We start from the raw sequence: 13,639 nt of genomic DNA on the forward strand, positions 1-13,639 counted from the left end.
AGAAGAAAATCTAGGTTACCAAGGGCACCTGGCGGTGTTACTTTGGCATTCTTATCTCATCCTAAATATGTAACGTCCACGCTCAATTTTCAATAACAAAATCTTATTTAGGGTTGTTTATGTCTTTGCACGATCCATGACGCTAGTAACAAACCAATATCGATTTCTAATCAACCTAAAATCAAAATAAATCCTAGAGCAGATTCACTTATTTAATCCTAAAGAATATTAAAGAGACATCGTTACATGTGGTTTCGAATAAACTAAGTTACATGTGAGGGATTTGAGGAAGTGGGATGGGGTGGATGTAGACAATGCTTCTTAATGCTCTTGTTTTTGTGTTGCAAGTTTGTTTCAGTCCCGGGTGCCGCCCATTATCTTGTTGGTCTGACTCGAGTCCTTTGTATTGTTTCCTTTTCGTTCTAACGAAAGCCTTGCCGTTCAAAAAATAAAAAAGTCATAATAGATATTTAATAAACAAGTTAAACAATTATTCTGAAACACCTATGAAATAATTTATTACCTTTGTAATAAAAAGTTAAAACACAATGGAAAGGGCTATAACCCAAAACATCCTAACACATGCATGTCATAATATTTATTTATTGCATCATAAAATCTCGTAGGATCATTGTAGTTATAGCAGTTTTTTTCCTAAAAGAAACAATAAAAGATATGGAAGATGGGGGGTGGATTTTTTTATTGAATTAGGTGGCAGAAAAGCAGGGCAAGGGGAGGTCTCACTTTATTTGGGTCAAATCCAATCTTGACGCAGCTCCGCCTGCCTGGCCCATTACCTCCCCTACCATTAGCCCTCATTTACACTATTTTGCCGTTTCAAAAATGATTTTTTATTTATTTTACCAGCCAACAACAAAAATTTTATTTTATATTATATTATATTGTATTATTTATAAAATATAAGTTAGCAACATTTTGTTGATTTAGATTGTTGTAACTTATGAATTGTGTGTTTTTCAAAAAAGTTTTTGTATTTTTCATTTTTAACCTAAAGGTCTTCATCTTTTGCATTTAATCTCTTTAACTTTTTTTTACTTTTAACTCACATCTTTTCATCTTTTACAATTTAACCCCACACTTTTTATTTTTAACTTTCGGTCCCCCATACTTTTCATGTTTTGCAAGTTTTTCGTTTTACGTTTCGTTCTAAATTTTGCGAGTTAACACGCCGCAACGTGCGTGTGAGGTTCAACCGTTTTTCGTCTGCTTTTTCCTATTTGACAAAACAGTCACAATGCGTTTATTTTTCTTCGTTTAACAAGTTCGTCGTAACGCGCGGGTCCTAGATCGACTTAGTTATTATTTTCAACGTTTAACGTTTATGGCTAATTTCTTCCCATTAACACGTCGCAACGGATGTGCGTGGTTGAACGATTTTACGTCTGTTTTTCGTTTGGTGTTATTTTTTTACTTTTTTATTTTATTTTTACGAGCTCTTCTAATGTTGGTGGTCGTTGTCAGTGGTGTGACATTAGTGCTACTTGTCACGATTTTAAGAACGTATTTAACCTATTAAATTATTACTAATAATTTGTTTCGAGTTTACCACCATACCCCCTTTACTTAATAAAAAAAACTATTTTTACGTGCATATTTTTGTGTACGTGTCAGTGTAAATTCGATTTTCTCTATATTTCGACGTAAACTTTTCCTGGAAACGATTCAGGTTAAATATAATACGTTTTCATTTAAAAAAAAACCCTTTTTTCGTGCACATTTTTTATGTACGTTTCAGTATAAATTCGAGTTTGGTGTATGTTTCGACCTAAACTTTTTTGGAGAACGGGTCAGGTGAAATATAATATGTTTTCGTGATTATTTTATGAATGTTTTGTAAATTTTGTTTCGATCGGAGTGGAGTCAAATTGTGGTTTCTTTTTTTTCCCTTTTTTTAAACGCTCTAATTAATCTCTTTTGATTATACGTGTCAACTTTTCCGTTATACCCATTACATTTTCTATGTATGACTAGGGTCACATGTAATACGTTATGATTGTATGGTATAAATTTGATTTACTTTATGTTTTGATCCAATCACATTGTTTATATATGTTACATTGAGTTCAATCGATTACGTCGGAACATGTGTTTTCATACGGTTAACGCATCACATAACGTTTGGACTAATTTATTTGATATTTGCGATGTACCTGCGCCGCAACGCGTGCGGGTGTTAATGCTAGTTATATATTAAATTAGAACTTTAATGAAATATATTAAATTTTTAAGTGTTTTTTCCTAAATAGTAAACTAATATATTTGATTTTTTTGTCTTTTATATTTTTATATACACGTTATTTAAAAACGAACAAGACAAATATAATTTATTTTACCCTTGACAAATTAATCTGATTTTGGACGAATAACATTGGTATCAACATTGGTATTCATGTTTATGGTTTTTGATAGATGTAAAAATAAAATGTCACGGCCCCCGCGCCCGGTTTGACCCGGTCCAGGAGCCGCGGGACAGAAACCTGTGGTACAGCGGAAGTCTAGCAGGATCGTTTAAACTTGAAAATGCCCGAGTATTATTTTATTTCATAATTCAGGACAAACCCCGTAATTTACAGTAGGGGAATTTCCTAGGAATTCCCTTATTTTACAAAACATGTTTATTTATTTATTTATTTGAGCCACTACTTCAAGCTTGGGAGTGCTCCGTAGCACTAGTTCTTGATTCACAGTGGGTCACCTGAAACATGTTTTAAAAATATCTTTGTCAGCGGGGAAATACTGAGTGAATCATTCATTTTGATAAAATGACACATAGTTATAAATTACAGCATAAGAGCGATTACAATGGCATTTATCTTATTTTTATCTGGCCTTGCCACCCGTGTGACGATGGTCATACCATTATTGGGTCCAGTCACCCAAGTAGTGACGTTTGTCACTTTTAAGATTTATTAGCTTAACCGTGAGAAATTAGTAATGTGCACAATACCCCACTAGCCAGTGATTCAAGATCACCACGACTTAATCCCTATAATTATAACCTTTGAAAATAATTTGAGGTATTGTAAAACAGTTGATAAAAAGAGAATGACTCACATTGCAAGTTTATACGGGCAGGGTTTAGCCTACTGATAAGCTGAATAACCTAGTTTAAACAATAATGCACACGAACCAGGTTAGTAACTAATACAGCATTTACGACAACTCACGAGATACAACCCTCACAACGAATGACAAAGTGCTATACTAAACATCCATCGAATTAACGACGAATGACAAAGTATAACCCTAATGCGGGCAACACTTAAACATCCATTGGATAGTTTCAATCGATCGGATATTTAATCGTAGCAGCGATCGAGTTAATACCCGGTATTGTGGCAGTACCTTACTATAGTAATTTATAGTTTTGAGCAGAAATTCTTCGTTTTCGAAAGTTTTCGTCGACACAGAGGGACTGCTCATGATCCAAGCTATTTATAGCTGAAATATGAAGTTCTCGCGGCCTGCGTAACCCATAAGCTAAACTTTACGCGGCCCGTGTGGCCGCCTAGTCTAGGCGTAGGTCTGGTTGGTCACAAGTAGGGTCAACAGGTAGTCAACACGTGGTCCCGGAATACTTATCCGGTCAAATATAAGTTGACGCGGCCCGCGTAAACATCCATTATGGTTTACGCGGCCCGCGTGAAACCCATTTTTCTTGATTTCTTGGTTTTTCAAGCTTGTTAAGGTTTTAGGGTTCCGGGTTTTCACTTATGGGTCGTCTAGGGACATTTTTGAAGGTCCTTACGTCCTCCCCACCTTATTTAGAATCTCGTCCTCGAGATTTATTGAAATAAGTGAGGATACTTTCGTTTCATCTCCGATTCCAGCTCCCAAGTATATTCAGGTCCTCTCTTTGAATCCCACTTGACCTTGACCAGCACCAGTCGTTTGTGCTTGAGAAACTTGATCTTTCTATCTTCTATTTGAAGTGGTTTTTCAATAAACTTCAACTTTTTATTTATTTGCACATCTTGGAGAGGTACTACCAGGGATTCGTCAGATAGACATTTCTTGAGGTTGGATACATGGAACACATTATGTACCCCGGCTAACTCTTCTGGTAGTTGTAGGCGATAGGCATGTGACAACTCGAGTTTCCAAGATTCGATTTCCGCATTAATTGCACGTTGACTGTTTAGTTGTTTGCTTGCTTGCCTTATAATTGTACACACTGAATTATATGTAGAGATGTTTGTTTGATATGTTATGTATGATTAGACTGTTTGGTTGCATGAACTTGTAAACTATTTAAGATTAAAAACCAAACCGACGAAACAACTCGACGAAACAAAGAGTTTCGCTGTCAATCAACCCGACGAAACAACTGTGTTTCGCCTTAGATCATTTCGACGAAACAGGGCGTTTCGTCATCTTCGCCTCGACGAAATAGGCGTTCCGCCGGCCCAATGTACGCCGAAGCCCAGTTAGGGCCCAGTACGTTGTTTCGTGTATAATTACGTGAAATGGTTTCAGTTTCACACACTTTTGGCAAAAACCAACACCCTAGAGCTCTCTCCTTTGTGTGACGGCAGTTTGAAGTTCTCGAAGCTATTCTTAGCAATCAACCCGTTATTTCTCCTATCTCGGTTAGTGTTAATCATTGTGTTTACTTGTGTGGAATCATCATTAACTGTGTAATTGAAATCAGACTGGATTGATTACTAAGTAATATTCATGTTCATGTTAGATGATGAATCAGTTATAATAGGGTCTAGGTTATTGGATTACAGACTCGTATGTCGAGATTTGGATTGCTTGATGATTTGTTGATTAGTAGATAGGGTTTTGATATGGTTGAATCCGTGAACCGTATGCTAGATTGTTAAGATTATAATACATGATTTCTGTATGATTGAATGTTTGCTGTAAACTGTTGATCGGCGATTAGGGTTTGCTATGATTGAACTGTTATGCGACGTAACTGACATCTTGGACGAAACGCATATCATGGCGAAACTGGCACGGCGAAACAAATATGTTTCGCCGAGGGTAATTGCGACGAAACAAGGGGTGTTTCGCCAAAGATAATCACGACGAAAGGGATGGGTTTCGTCGAAGGGTTGCACGACGAAACAAGTGTGTTTCGTCAAAAGGGTAATCTGCACATTAACTTAGTTAAGTCTGTTAAGAGTTAACTGGGTTAGTTAACTGCCGTTAAATGTTAAGCATGACTTGTATGAGCTTGAATACGTGCTTTGTGCTATTCGTGATTGCTGATTCAATACCACGGTGATTGTATATGCATACGTGAACTTCGTGAATATAAACTGATTATGTACACGTGCGTACTTTAGGACTTGACTGATTATTTGCGAGCACATACTTTAGCATACCGAGCAAACCAAGGTGAGTTCACACTCTTACCAAGGCATGGGATTCCCGGTGGGTTGGGAATGGGATTGAATGATTACTCGTACTGTCATCACTACTGGAATACGTACCACTGTCCTCGTTCGGGGAAGGACATCTATAGATACAACTAGACTAGTAACACATGGGAAGCCCCCACTAATCTTCGCAAACATGTCTGGGAGACCGCGATACAAATACTAATCTTCGCAAACATGTCTGGGAGGCCGCGATACAAATACAGATACAACTAGTCTAGAACACATGGGAAACCCCCACTAATCTTCGCAAACATGTCTGGGAGACCGCGATACAAACTAATACGATGCATAGTTTACAAAGCAAACAATTGATTTACGTAATGAGTACTATAACTAAACAACCAACTGTGAACTCGCTCACTTTGTTGTTGACTCGTTGTTACATGCCTTGCAGGTCGATATGTACTCATGGAGCTTGCACAGGGAGGCGCAGTCGTTGTGGGACATGGATCGTGGATGCCATGTTAAACGTTTATGACATTTCAAACTTGTACTTATGTTGGGTTTTCATACTTATGCTTCCGCTAAATACTTAACTACGTTTGCAAATTGAAACATCTTTCATATTGGTTGGTTGAATTTTATTTATTACTTGTTATGTTCAATATGATTGGTGGCTTGATCCTGGTCAGTCACGCCTCCTAAGCGATGGTACTCCGCGTGTGGATTTTGGGGGTGTGACAGATTGGTATCAGAGTCATTGGTTATAGAGAACTTGGTTTTAATTAGGGGAAAAAGTTTTTGTTAAAACCATACTATAACCAGAACAGTGCTCAACGATCCATAACGACGCTTCGCTCCACGTGCAAGACTCAACACTATAGGTGATATGGTTTATGTTTTATTGCCTACTTGTTAGTTACATAGAACTTTGCTCATGGTATGCTTAGATTAACGTAACAACTATTGCATGAGAACACTTGTGTGCTTACCCTCTTCTGTCATCGCACTTTTGCGAACCTCTCTCACTCATGTTTCCTTTTTGGTATGAAGATCATGAGTGGACGCGTTAACATGACTCAAGCCCAGTTGACGGCTTTGATCAACGAACAAGTTGCTGTGGCACTTGCAGCCGCACAAGCAGGAGGTATACCCTGCAGTCGTAACACACGCTAGGATCTTTGGATCCTACCCTCATGAACCCACTCTTGTGTTTAACCTTGTCCTGTTCTTATACACAACAGGTCAACACGCTCAGCAACCTGTATGCACCTTCAAGACTTTCATGGACTGTCGTCCTAGCACATTCAGTGGCACTGAAGGAGCCGTTGGACTCTTCCATTGGTTTGAGAAGCTCGAGTCCGTCTTTGAGATGTGTGAATGCCCTGAGGCTCGCAGGGTGAAGTATGCCACTGGTACTCTCGAAGGCATGGCGCTGACTTGGTGGAATGCGCAAGTTCAGATGCTGGGGTTGGCGGCTGCTAATGCCACCCCATGGAACTATTTCAAGGAACTGATCAAGCGGGAATACTGCACTCGTGATGACATCCACAAGTTGGAAGTGGAGTTCTTTAATTTGAAGATGACGGGGTCAGAGATAGAGGCGTATACGAAAAGGTCAAATGAGTTGGCCATCTTGTGTCCAACTATGGTGGACCCTCCTATCAAGCGCATTGAGTTGTACCTCAAAGGCTTAGTACCAGAGATTCAAAGCCATGTGACGTCTGCCAACCTTGCTACAATTCAGGATGTTACCCGTCTTGCTCATCGTCTCACAGACCAGGCAGTGGAACAGAACAGATTGCCTAAGCGTATCAGTGCTACTACTACTACTTCTGCTACCCCCAGTGATAACAAGAGAAAATGGGATGGGGATTCCAGCAAGGGTTCGACTACAGTTCAGTCCCAGGCACAACAGCAAAAGGTTAATAACTACCAGAGTCCTAGTCAGCAATCTTCGGGTAGTCAAAGGCAGGGTGGATATCGAGGAAACCTTCCAAAGTGCAATACATGCAACAGGAACCACAATGGTCAGTGCAACAAGGGTCGTTGTCAAAGGTGTCTCAAGATGGGTCACGAAGCTAAGGATTGCAGGAGCTCACGACCTACGAATCAGAACCAGCAACAACAACCACCGGCTCCACAGAACCAGCAGCATCAGCAGCGAGGCAACAGGGGATGCTTTCAGTGTGGTGCTGAAGGCCACTTCAAGCGGGACTGCCCCCAGTTAAACCAGAAGCAGAACAACAACAACAATAATCAGGGCAATGGGAACAACAATGGGGGAAACAATAATGATAACAGTGCTAGGGGTCGTGCGTTCATGCTGGGGCAGGGTGAAGCAAGGAATGATCCTAATGTGTTGATGGGTAAGTTCCTTCTCGATGACTTTTATGTTACTGTTTTATTTGATTCGGGTGCGAATACCAGTTATATGTCTCTGAAAGTTAGTCAAATGTTAAAGCGCACGCCAACACTTTTTAACACCAAACATGTCGTAGAGTTAGCTAACGGTAAAAGTTTAGAGGCCACACAAATAGTCAAGGGTTGTAACATCGTTTTAGCTGGTCAGACTTTCTCTATTGATCTCATTCCTATAGCTTTGGGTAATTTCGATATCGTCATTGGGATGGATTGGTTATCCCAACAACAAGCAGAGATCCTATGCAAGGAAAAGATTGTTCGTATTCCCCGCTCTGGTAAAGAACCTCTTGTGATTCAAGGCGACAAGAGTGGTGCTGTGGTAGGCATCATCTCCTTTCTTGAGGCCCAGAAGTGTTTGCGAAAGGGTCACACCGCTATCTTGGTACTTGTCACTGACGCGTCAACGAAAGAGAAGAAGATCGAGGATATTCCAGTAGTACGCGACTTTCCTCAAGTATTTCCAGAGGATTTACCTGGGCTACCGCCTCATCGCCAGGTCGAATTTCAAATCGAGCTAGCTCCCGGAGCAGCACCCATAGCTCGAGCACCGTATCGCTTAGCTCCATCAGAACTGGAAGAACTATCTACACAACTGCAAGAACTCTTGGATAAGGGTTTTATTCTTCCTAGCTCTTCGCCTTGGGGAGCTCCAGTACTGTTTGTGAAGAAGAAAGACGGTACCTTTCGTATGTGCATAGATTACCGTGAATTGAACAAGGTGACAGTGAAGAATCGCTATCCTCTTCCACGTATTGATGACCTGTTCGATCAGTTGCAAGGGTCGAGCTACTATTCAAAGATTGATCTGAGGTCAGGCTACCATCAACTGAGAGTCCGGGACAAGGACGTCTCCAAAACAGCATTCAGAACTCGCTACGGCCACTACGAGTTTCTGGTCATGCCATTCGGGTTAACAAACGCGCCTGCAGTCTTCATGGATCTTATGAACAAAGTGTGCAAGCCTTACTTGGACAAGTTTGTGATTGTCTTCGCCGACGACATCCTGATCTACTCTAAGAGTCAGGAGGAACACGAGCAGCATTTACGGCTTATTTTGAAACTCCTTCGAACATAACAGTTATATGCCAAGTTTTCGAAATGCGACTTCTGGCTTCGCGAAGTTCACTTTCTAGGCCACGTGGTAAACAAGGATGGGATTCATGTTGATCCATCCAAGGTAGATTCGATAAAGAACTGGCCTGCACCTCGCACACCAACAGAAATTCGCCAATTCTTGGGTTTGGCAGGCTACTACAGGAGATTTATCAAGGACTTTTCCAAGATTGCGCAACCTCTCACCTCACTAACGCAGAAGGGCGTTACTTATTGATGGGGTAATTCACAGGAGTCAGCATTTCAGCACTTAAAGGATAGACTTTGCAGTGCACCTATTCTTTCATTGCCAGAGGCCACAGACGATTTCGTGGTTTATTGTGACGCATCAATACAGGGTCTTGGTTGTGTATTGATGCAACGGGATAAAGTCATTGCTTACGCTTCGCGGCAACTTAAGATTCACGAAAGGAATTATACTATGCATGATCTAGAGCTGGGAGCTGTTGTTTTCGCACTTAAGATATGGAGACATTACCTGTACGGTACCAAGTGCACCATCTACACCGATCACAGGAGTCTCGAGCATATCTTCAAGCAAAAGGAATTAAACATGCGTCAACGTCATGGGTCGAGTTACTGAACGATTACGAATGTGCCATCAAGTACCATCCGGGCAAAGCCAACGTTGTGGCCGACGCCCTCAGTCGAAAAGATACTGCACGTAAACATGTGCGAGCACTACAACTTACCATCCAGTCTAGCCTTCCTGCACAGATACGAGATGCTCAGGTAGAAGCATTGAAACCAGAAAACGTCAGGACTGAAGCCCTACGCGGTTCAAGGCAACGGTTAGAACAAAAGGAAGACGACGCCTATTATGTAACAGGGCGCATTTAGGTCCCACATTATGGAAACTGACGCGAGCTGGTGATGGATGAAGCACATAAGTCTCGCTACTCAGTACATCCGGGTTCAGATAAGATGTACCACGATATCAAAACTACGTATTGGTGGCCTAGCATGAAAGCCCACATAGCAACTTACGTTAGCAAGTGTTTGACTTGTGCGAGAGTCAAGACGGAATATCAGAAACCATCAGGCCTACTCCAGCAACCAAAGATACCACAATGGAAATGGGAAGAAATTTCCATGGATTTTGTTACTGGCCTACCTAGATCTCAACGTGGGAATGATACTATTTGGGTGATCGTGGATCGACTCACTAAGTCTGCACACTTTTTGGAAATTAAGGAAACAGACAAGTTTTCTACTTTAGCAGACATTTACTTAAAAGAAGTGGTTTCGAGGCATGGGGTGCCAACCTCCATTATTTCCGATCGTGATGCACGATTTACTTCAGAGCTTTGGCAAGCGAAGCATAAATCTTTTGGCTCTCGGCTAGACATGAGCACGGCTTATCACCCTCAGACGGATGGGCAGTCTAAGCGCACTATCCAGACTCTAGAAGACATGCTTCGGGCATGTGTTATCGACTTCGGCAACGGCTGGGAAAAACATCTCCCGTTAGTGGAGTTCTCGTACAACAACAGTTACCACACCAGCATTCAAGCCGCTCCATTTGAGGCATTGTACGGGCGTAAATGTCGATCACCTCTGTGTTGGGCAGAGGTGGGGGATAGTCAGATCACGGGTCCAGAAATCGTAGTCGATGCTACAGAAAGAATTGCTCAGATACGACAACGAATGGCGGCAGCTCGTGACCATCAGAAAAGCTACACTGATAAGTGCAGGAAACCACTCAAGTTCCAGGTTGGGGATCGAGTGCTACTCAAAGTCTCACCCTAGAAGGGTGTAGTTCGTTTTGGTAAACGAGGCAAGCTCAATCCGCGATATGTCGGACCGTTTGAAATCATCGAGAAAATAGGCAAGGTGGCCTACAAACTGGACCTACCAGCAGAACTTGGTGGAGTTCACAACGTTTTTCACGTGTCAAATCTGAAGAAGTGTCTGTCAGATGAGACCCTCATAGTTCCTTTGAAGGAGCTCACTATCGACGAGCAGTTGCGATTCGTCGAGGAACCTGTTGAAATCACGGACTGGGATGTTAAGGTCCTCAAGCACACCAGAATACCTCTTGTTCGAGTTCGCTGGAACTCCCGTCGTGGCCCAGAGTTCACCTGGGAACGAGAAGACCAAATGAAACTCAAGTATCCCCAGTTGTTCGGAAACAATGCAACTACTACTGAGGCTGAAGCTACTACAGAATTTCGAGATGAAATTCCTAATCAACGGGGGGATGATGTGACACCCCAGGATAACCAGTAAACTACACAACACAACTAGCTTCCTCAGTAACCGCATGCTAAATTTTGGGACGAAATTTCTTTCAAGTTGGGGATAATCTGACAACTCGAGTTTCCAAGATTCGATTTCCGCATTAATTGCACGTTGACTGTTTAGTTGTTTGCTTGCTTGCCTTGTAATTGTACACACTGAATTATATGTGGAGATGTTTGTTTGATATGTTATGTATGATTAGACTGTTTGGTTGCATGAACTTGTAAACTATTTAAGATTAAAAACCAAACCGACGAAACAACTCGACGAAACAAAGAGTTTCGCCATCAATCAACCCGACGAAACAACTGTGTTTCGCCATAGATCATTTCGACGAAACAGGGCGTTTCGTCATCTTCACCTCGACGAAACAGGCGTTCCGCCGGCCCAATGTACGCCGAAGCCCAGTTAGGGCCCAGTACACTGTTTCGTGTATAATTACGTGAAACGGTTTCAGTTTCACACACTTTTGGCAAAAACCGAAACCCTAGAGCTCTCTCCTCTGTGTGACGGTAGTTTGAAGTTCTCGAAGCTATTCTTAGCAATCAACCCGTTATTTCTCCTATCTCGGTTAGTGTTAATCATTGTGTTTACTTGTGTGGAATCATCATTAACTGTGTAATTGAAATCATATTGGATTGATTACTAAGTAATATTCATGTTCATGTTAGATGATGAATCGGTTATAATAGGGTCTAGGTTATCAGATTACAGACTCGTATGTCGAGATTTGGATTGCTTGATGATTTGTTGATAAGTGGATAGGGTTTTGATATGGTTGAATCCGTGAACCGTATGCTAGATTGTTAAGATTATAATACATGATTTCTGTATGATTGAATGTTTGCTGTAAACTGTTGATCGGCGATTATGGTTTGCTATGATTGAACTGTTATGCGACGTAACTGACATCTTGGACGAAACGCATATCATGGCGAAACTGGCACGGCGAAACAAATATGTTTCGCCGAGGGTAATTGCGATGAAACAAAGGGTGTTACGCCAAATATAATCACGACGAAAGGGATGGGTTTCGTCGAAGGGTTGCACGATGAAACAAGTGTGTTTCGTCAAAAGGGTAATCTGCACAGTAACTTAGTTAAGTCTGTTAAGAGTTAACTGGTTTAGTTAACTGTCGTTAAATGTTAAGCATGACTTGTATGAGCTTGAATACGTGCTTTGTGCTATTCGTGGTTGCTGATTCAATACCACGGTGATTGTATATGCATAGGTGAACTTCGTGAATATAAACTGATTATGTACACGTGCGTACTTTAGGACTTAACTGATTATTTACGAGCACATACTTTAGCATACCGAGCAAACCAAGGTGAGTTCACACTCTTACCAAGGCATGGGATTCCCGGTGGGTTGGGAATGGGATTGAATGATTACTCGTACTGTCATCACTACTGGAATACGTACCACTGTCCTCGTTCGGGGAAGGACACCTATAGATACAACTAGACTAGTAACACATGGGAAGCCCCCACTAATCTTCGCAAACATGTCTGGGTGACCGCGATACAAATACTAATCTTCGCAAACATGTCTGCGAGGTCGCGATACAAATACAGATACTACTAGTCTAGAACACATGGGAAACCCCTACTAATCTTCGCAAACATGCCTGGGAGACCACGATACAAACTAATATGATGCATAGTTTACAAAGCAAACAATTGGTTTACGTAATGAGTACTATAACTAAACAACCAACTGTGAACTCGCTTAACTTTGTTGTTGACTCGTTGTTACATGCCTTGCAGGTCGATATGTACTCATGGAGCTTGCACAGGGAGGCGCAGTCGTTGTGGGACATGGATCGTGGATGCCATGTTAAACATTTATGACATTTCAAACTTATACTTATGTTGGGTTTTCTTACTTATGCTTCCGCTAAATACTTAACTACGTTTGCAAATTGAAACACCTTTCATATTGGTTGGTTGAATTTTATTTATTACTTGTTATGTTCAATATGATTGGTGGCTTGATCCTGGTCAGTCACGCCTCCCAAGCGGTGGTACTCCGCGTGTGGATTTTGGGGGTGTGACAAGGCAACCGGTCCTATTCGTTGGATTTCTTGAAATGCTCCTATGTACCTTGGGCTCAGCTTTCCTTTTTTTCCGAATCGTACTACTCCTTTCCAAGGAGAAACTTTCAAGAGTACCTTGTCTCCGATTTGGAATTCGAGTGGCTTGCGTCCATTGTCTGCATAACTTTTCTGGCGATCTCGAGCCTTTTTTAATCTTTTCTTGATTTGAGTTATCTTGTTGGTGGTCTCTTGCACAATTTCAGGACCTGATAATTGGCTTTCTCCTATTTCTGCCCAACAAACTGGAGTTCTACACTTTCGTCCATACAATGCTTCGAACGTGGCAGTTTCGATGCTTGAATGATAACTATTGTTATAGGAGAATTCAATTAAGGGTAAATGATCATCCCAATTTCCACCAAAATCTGTTACACATGCCCTGAGCATATCTTCCAGGGTTTGAATCGTT

This window comes from Helianthus annuus, chromosome 13 (assembly GCF_002127325.2).
Source record: "Helianthus annuus cultivar XRQ/B chromosome 13, HanXRQr2.0-SUNRISE, whole genome shotgun sequence".
NCBI lineage: Eukaryota > Viridiplantae > Streptophyta > Magnoliopsida > Asterales > Asteraceae > Helianthus > Helianthus annuus.